The sequence below is a fragment of the Petaurus breviceps genome, unplaced genomic scaffold (assembly GCF_028583685.1).
Source record: "Petaurus breviceps papuanus isolate PSGF00001 unplaced genomic scaffold, PetGlider_PUasm1.0 38, whole genome shotgun sequence".
In the NCBI taxonomy this organism is placed as follows: Eukaryota; Metazoa; Chordata; class Mammalia; order Diprotodontia; family Petauridae; genus Petaurus; species Petaurus breviceps.
This window is the reverse complement of record NW_027186304.1, coordinates 50,575,086-50,583,101: the sequence shown is the minus strand read 5'-3', so window position 1 is coordinate 50,583,101 and position 8,016 is coordinate 50,575,086. Positions and strand designations below refer to the sequence as shown.

The 8,016-nt window shown below is 34.0% G+C and overlaps 1 long non-coding RNA gene across 1 annotated transcript in view; it reads left to right on the top strand.

Annotated features, from left to right (window-relative positions):
* The first annotated feature begins 5,167 nt into the window (after positions 1 to 5,167).
* LOC138170088 (uncharacterized) overlaps positions 5,168 to 8,016 on the top strand; it is an 81,021-nt gene continuing 78,172 nt past the window's right edge. The window contains exons 1-2 of the long non-coding RNA XR_011170536.1: positions 5,168 to 5,287; positions 5,416 to 5,550. This is a non-coding gene — a long non-coding RNA (uncharacterized lncRNA). The remainder of the gene's footprint in view (positions 5,288 to 5,415; positions 5,551 to 8,016) is intronic.

Below are 8,016 nucleotides of genomic sequence, written 5' to 3'. Positions count from 1 at the left end.
GGGGGATACTTAGGACTTTTAACTGGGAACTGTTAAAATTATTTTTAAAAAAATTACTGAAGTTAATTTACAAATTTAGTGCTATTCCAGTCAAACTACCAAAGGGATATTCAACAAAACTAGACCAAAAAAAAATACCAAATTCCATTTTGAGGATCTAAAAATCTGGAACATCAAGGAAAATAATTTAAAAAAGTAGGAATAAAGGAGAAATAACACTTCCAGACCTCGAACTATATAATAAAAGCAGCAGTTTTCACAGTAATTTGGTGATGGCTAAAGGGCAGAATCAGAAATAATCAAATTCAACAACCCAGTGTTAAACAATATTGAAAACAAAATATTTCCTAGAATAGAACTTTCTTGATAGGAATCCCTGAGAAAACTAGAAAGCAGCCTGACAGAAATTAAATTTAGGCCAACATCTCCTGTCAAATTCTACAATAAACTCAAGAAATATATGGTTTAAATATTAAAAATTATACCATAAAATTTAGAATATAATAAAATCATGTACCTTTCTTAGTCATGAGTAGATGGAGAAGTACTATACAAGGGACAGAAATGGTTACAAAGGTAAAATTTATAATTTTGATTACATAAAGTTTAAAAGTTTTTCATGAACAAAATTCAACTAGAATAAAAAAAGAAGTGGTCAAATTGGGGGAAAAATGTACTGAATATTGGTGCTAAAGTTCTAATATCTGTGATATATAGACCATTAGCAAATATCAAAGACCAAAAAAAAAAAACCAAAAAACCCCAAAAATTTCCTCAATAGATGACTAGTGAAAGGATACAAGCAAATAGCTGGTTCTCAAATGATGACTTATAAACTATTAAAAACAATATAAAGGAATTCTCCAGATTACTAAAAATGAGGGGAATACAAACCAAAAAATGCAATGTTTCGACTCACCTCCAGCAAATTAGCCAAGATAACAATTATGAAAATATTCAGTATTGGAGGAAAGTCAGAAAAATGGTACACATGCATAATTGGTTGGAATTATGAATTTCTCCAACCATTCTGGAATATAATTTGCAATTATATAAAGAAAGTAAACATATCCTTTGACCCAGAGATTACATGGCTAACATGAAAGAGGTTAGTGATGAAAAGAAAGGCCTTATAAATACCCAGATATTTGTAGCAGTAAAGAATTGCTGATGTCCATTGCCTGACAGCTGGCTAAAATAATTTTAATTCAAGAATGTAATATTGTTGTGCTGTAAGAACAAAATGAATGAGATTACTATGAATTAACATGGAAAATATGTGAACTGATGCAATGTGAAGTAAGCAGAATCAGTAAAACAATATACACACTGATTACATAAATTCATATATATATATATATATATATATATATATAATTCCATTTATATGGAAGAAATAACACCAAAAACAATTGAAATTCAGTGCTGGGAGATTATTAAAACTAAAGAGATGAGAAGATAGTTGCTCATACCTTGCAGATACAGGGATCCATGGGTGTGAGGCCCTGAATATATTATCAATCTTTTTCAATATGTTACTTTTGCTTCATTTTCTTTCTTCCTCTTTTGAAAAAATTCTTTTTTTTTTTTTAAGCGATCAGGGTTAAGTAACTTGCTCAAGGCCACACGGCCAGTTATTTCTGGGTGTGGTGCTAAGTATCAGAGCCCAGATTTGATCCCAGGTCATCCCGACTATGGGGCCAGTGTTCTTACTCACTGAGCCACCTGGCCGCCCCTAAGCAATCAGGGTAAAGTAACTTGCTCAAGGTTACACGGCCAGGTGTTTCTGGGTGGGTGCTAAGTGTCTGAGCCCAGATTCGATCCCAGGTCATCCCGACTCTGGGGGCGGTGCTCTTACTCGCTGTGCTAACTGGCCACCCTGAAAAAATTCTTTATTGTAAGAGATTACTCTGAGAGTGAATAGGTAGCACTATAATGGGAAATATATGTGTATTATAAAACATAAATATGTTTTATGTTGTAAAATATAATTTCTAAATATAATTTTGTTCTAAAACACACCCACATGCAGATATACGCTTGTGTGTGTATGTGTATATATAATGTATATATATATATAATGTATATATAATGTGTGTATGTATATATATATATATATATACACATACATACACACATATCTCTCCAGAGTATTATTTTATATTTACTTCATGCAATTCATGCAATAGGTTCAGGACCAACAACTCCCATGAACTGTGTCACACTCCAAAGGTGCCATTAATTCCTTGAAAACAGTCTCTAAAACGTCATTTTCTATGAATGATAATACCTTCAATGAACAAATAAGAATTGGTCATTTGAACCTAAGTAACGATTGCCACCGCCATCTACTATCACTACTCTGGTAGCCACTGTTCCCTCCGATGTTTCTGACTCATCTTCCAGATGCACATGGTTTCTTGAGAACTCTCATCTCAATAAGCTGCATTGTCCAAGTCTCTTATTGAATGTCATATAGACTGAATGCAACCTTTGACTTAAGAATCCATGATATCTATTGATTTACTTTGCCCACAGTGCTTTAATATCCTATTAAAGAAGTAAATTAGAGTAGCCTGATAGTATATGTCCTTTAAAAAGTGATGTTGATGTCTCTTTAATGCTCTTATGATCTTCGATATTTCCACAAATCTGTTTTTGATCATGTGCTCTTTTTGGTGTGGAAATTGCAATTCCCCTGCAAACCAGGACATCCTCCTCTTCCATACACAAAGGTCTGGTGTAGAGTGGGCTCCAACTTAAGGAGAAAATTATATAGAATATATGGGGCCAATCTTCTGGTCTTGGGAATTTCCTTCTTTCTTTGTGGTATCCTCATGAAGTTTCCCTTTAGCTGCAGTCCTCTGCTGGGCTCTGAGGATCAATGGTTGTGTTGAACCCATAGTTGGTACTTCTGTTTGCCACAACTGTCTTCCTCAGGTTCCTATCTTTCTACATACATCTGCAGACATTTCCTTTGTTTTCAACCACAATCACTCTGGCAGACTCTACTGTTAAATTTTAAAGATTATACCATAAAATGTATAAGATAATCAAATCATGTACCTTTCATAGTCATGAGTAGATGGAGAATTATTAAACAAGGGACTCTGGAGGCCAACATGATCTCTGATGACTATAACACATCTCCCAGATGCACATGGTTTCTTGAGAATTTGCTTTCCAACAAGACAGCCACCTTTCTATCCATTCAGTAGGTGACAATAGTTCTTGCTTCACTTGTCTCCAGGGGAAAAAAAGTTATTAAGAAATTATTTTTGGGGCAGCTAGGTACAGCAATGAATATAGCACTGGCCCTGGAGTTAGGAGGACCTGAGTTCAAATCTGGCCACAGACACTTAACACAAAACTAGCCATGTGACCTTGGACAAGTCACTTAACCCCAATTACCCTACTTCCCTCCCCCTCCAAAAAGCAAAAAAAAAAAAAAAAAAGAAAGAAAAGAAAAGAAATTATTTCCCCCAAAAGTCATCCCTTTTGTGTTGAACTCAATTCTAGATCAGCACCTCCTAAATTATCAACTCTTCCACCTCCCCAGCCAATCAGAAGTTCTTTTGTTATCATTTAGTAGAGGCCCCTCAGTCATCCATGTCTGGAAAGAATCTTCCAGAATTCCCAATGCTGGATTGGAACCAAACAAGCGACATCTGCAAATGCTCTGCCTAACCCAGCCTAGTAGGAAGGGCTAATTCAGGCATGCTCTGAGAACTTGATCTGCATTGTTCAGTTGCTTCATTACAGTAGATTTTTGTGACGTCCTAACATTCTGTAACAGAATTTGTTAAAATGTTGCTGTTGTTGGGGATAGGGGGGAATGTTGGGGAGAACTTTCAATGTGTTTTGACCATGAATTATTTAAGCTGGAAGAGGTTTTAAAGATCATTTCATTCAAACCCCATTAAAATGTCAGCTGCAAAGAGTTTTTCATTTTTATTCTTGTATACACACAGATCCCAGTCACAGTGTTTCTTTGCACATAATAGACACTTAAGGAATGCTTTTGTTGAACTGAATCCCTCACTTATGAGTTAGTAAATAAAGGTCAAGGAAGCATATATGCACTGGCTGACCCAAGTCACCCCCCCGAATTAAAAGGAGAGTTGAGGTTAGTAGATATGTGTGCCCCCATGCTCTTTCCGTGGCATTATATATAGTTTCCTAGTTGAAGGTGTTACTAAGCCTTTCAATTCTAGAAACAGAATAGTGATATTGCTGCAAAAATATTATAAAAAGAATTACTCCTCTAATGATATATTTTGTTAAATATGTGGGGAAAGCTCTGATGATATCTTTTCCATTGTCTTTCCCTCACTAGAATCTACCAAAAGGACACCTAGTATAGGCTTATCCTCACGATGAACCACCAAATCTAAAGATTTTCTTCTTTTACTAGAGCATACCGGCTTGAGCCTTTGTATGTTTATACTAATATCTTTACAACAACTAGAACATTTCATTCTGATGAAAATGCTTTGTTTTCCAGCATATGTTCTCTCAGAGGCAATTTTTGTCCCAACCACAAACCTTTTTAAAATGGTGAAAACACTGAAAACAAAATTGTCTGAACAATGTTGCATGCCATTGTCTTGCTACTTATTCAGGGAAAAACTGACACTGTATACATAAGTGATCTGATTGTTATCTTTTTTTTATTAGAACTCTTTCTTTTGTATAAAATATCTAGTACTAGAGGTTTCTTCTTTTCTTAGGTATAAATCTAGTAGAAAAAATGTTGAGAGCTGCATCTTTCGTAGTTTAGTGCAGTTCGATGTTTTCATGTCACATGGTTATAGCTAGGTAGATTAATAGGGAGTTCTCTCTGGAAATTTCTTTCCTGTTATTGTTCTCCCTCAGCAGTTGATGGCTAAGTTAATTCTCTTTAGTTTTGTCATGCTCTACAGCACACATTGCCAAGCTATGATAAGCTTTACAAGGGGAAAAAAGAAGCAATGGTGTCCATCAAAGTCTTAAACTTGCATTTTAAACTTTGGCTTGACCTGATGTGCCATTCAAAGAGCTTCAGAAGATTATTTTTTTTAGAGAAAGGTTCAATATGTCCCGAGGCTATCGGTTTTGAGTTAAACTGGGTGAAGGAGAAATATTTTACTCATCAGCTTTGCAGTCACAGAGTTTGCCTCAGCTAGAACAAAACTGCTGAGGCATTTAGAGAAAATTAACCCCCCATCCTGGCAGCCAGATGTGACTGGTTTCTGATGAATGCACATGAGTGGGCTGAAAAATCAAGAGACTGTGAAATTCCTGTCAGGTCCGTACAGTGCAGAATGGGCTATTGACTGCTTTCTATATTTCCCTCCATCATTCTTCTTGAACACTGCCATTAATTTCCTCTCCTACTCTGACTTGTTTTTTTTTTTTTCTCCTTCTTCCCTTTAGCTCCTTCTGCTGCTAGAAAGGATGCATGCTGCATTGCTGGAGTACTTCAGACTGCAAACCCTCTTTAGCAAGTGTGAGCTGGAAATGACCCAGCAAAGAGCTCATGGGAATATTTGCAGACTAATACTTGTGGAGGTAGGTGATTGCAGGAAAGTAGGAAAGATCATTCTGATCTAGATTGAAAAGCAAATGATGGGTAGTGTGATGAAGCATTAAAACCATATCCCATCAGAGTTTTATAAATTTTTCACCTCTTTAATAAAGTGGAATTGCATGAAGGATGAATTCACTAAGTTAACTTATATACCATGCATACTTTGAAGGGAAGGAGGGAGGGAGGGAGGGAGACAGAAACACACAGAGAAAGAGGTTGGACATATTTCTCATAAAATTTGGAACATATTGTTATGAATATATTTGATACGTACATATATAGCCTTATGTGTATATACATATAGACCTATATACACATATATTTAAATTTGCTCTCTTGCTGTCATTCAACTTTCCTAAATTATTTTTAAGCCTGTTCTTATGTTTGCCATGGTAAGCATTTATCTCTTAATTTTTATCAAAATACTGCTATTCTCACAGAGTACACTCTCCAGATAAGGATTAAAGATTATTTTATGTATAAATAAGGAATTTGGAATCCAGTTCAAACAGGGATTTCCAAATGCAGACAGGAGTGTAATGGGTAATCCTGCATGACTTAAGTTGCCCTTCATTTTTTAAAAGTTGCAATATGTTTTCTTGGTAACTATTCAGTTATAAACAGCATGGATATGAACTGTTCTTTGATGATATCTATTGGATGTAGGTTTATAAATTAATTTTGATAATTTCCTATCATAAATGATATTTCCAGATACCATAATTTTCATGATACAAGTTTAAAAACAGAAGCTACCCATTTAAAAATATATTCCATTTTTAACATTCTTTGTTTAACACAACAGATTTCAGTATCATAACTTATGGTAATTTACAATACAAAAACTAAATATATTTTTCTTATGCTTTGATATTAATCCAGTGTTATATATAGTCAGTGACTTTTAGAATATTACTTCAGCCAAAATGTTTAGAGTTTATTAAAATTTTATTCTCCCTGGGATTTTTCAAGACTTTCACTAAGAGTTAAAACCACCAAAAGGACCTATTCATATATTGTCTACTGGAGAAGGAGAAGAAATTCAAATAAAATTAAAATTAATGGAAAAATATAAAAGAAATAGAAGATACATTTCTCTAAGGGGCTCAGTTAATATCTTTGAGCTGTATTTTGGCAAATATGTACTCTTTTTAAAAATAATGTACAAAAATCATGGGCTTGATTAAATTAGGTAAACAAATTTGGACTTTAATATTAAATTAAAAAAAACTTTAGGAATGGTTTAGTTACCTCTGAGTAAGTAAATAAAAAACAGTTGAACAAATTCAGGTTATATTCCATGAATACTTATAAGTATGAGTGGCATGGGGATCATATGTACCACATCTGAAGCTGTAAGTTATCATAGCTTGAATATACATAATGTATATATGTATACATGTATATATTAGCATTTTAAGAGCTATTTAATGAACAAACCCATAGGTGAATTTTGACATCTTCTAGTTTTATACTTTAATCCTCTTTTAAAGGAAGACCTTTTTCCTTCATAAAATATTCCCTTTTATACAAATTTTATGAAAAAAAATTATACATATGAATTCAGTTATAATTAAGTAATGGCAATATCTGGCAATAAGAAGTAGAACACTGGTAAAGGATATTTTTTACTGTCTTCTATGAACTTGATTCTAATTCCATGATGCATCAATATGATGTCCCTTTTACAACTTGCTTTAAAATGGCTCATTGTTATGCTTGATAGAAAACACCAGGAAAGTCAGGAATGGAAAAATCATCCATTTAAGCAGAGGTAAAGTGCTGAAGCATTGGTAACAATAGGATTTTACCAAGATGGTGTTTATGATTTTTAGGAATTTACTTGGAGGATAAATTGATCCCCTTCCTTATGCAAATGCTTTGGATTTAGCCTGATGCAGTTTGGATTTTTTAATGCAAAAAGAATGAACATTTCATATCTTTTATATCATTATGGGTTTTTGACCTCTATACCAAAGATAGGTATGGTTGGATTGTGCAGAAGGTGTCAGGAAACTTTTTCCAAAATAAAGAAAATTAGGCGCTAGAGGTGTAGAGACCAAATGGAAGCAGTCATCTGTTTGAGTTCTCACATGGTTCTAATAAGAAGTCTTTTGTTAGCAAACTTCTATGTCAGAGAAAATATAGAACATTTTTTAATCAAATGCTTTATTAACTTCTAGTTTACATCATTCATTTCTGCAAGATTTTGAGTTACAAATTTTCTCACCGTCTTTCCCCTACCTACCACCCCAAAATATCCCCTCCTCCAATCTGCTCTCTCCCATATTTTCTCCAATACCCCCTCCAACTTTCCAGTAGGGAAGGATGGATATCTATGCCCCAGTGCCTGTATGTCTTATTTCCCAGTTACATGTAAAATAATAATAATAGTATATATATATATATATATATATATATATATATATATATATATTTAAGCATTT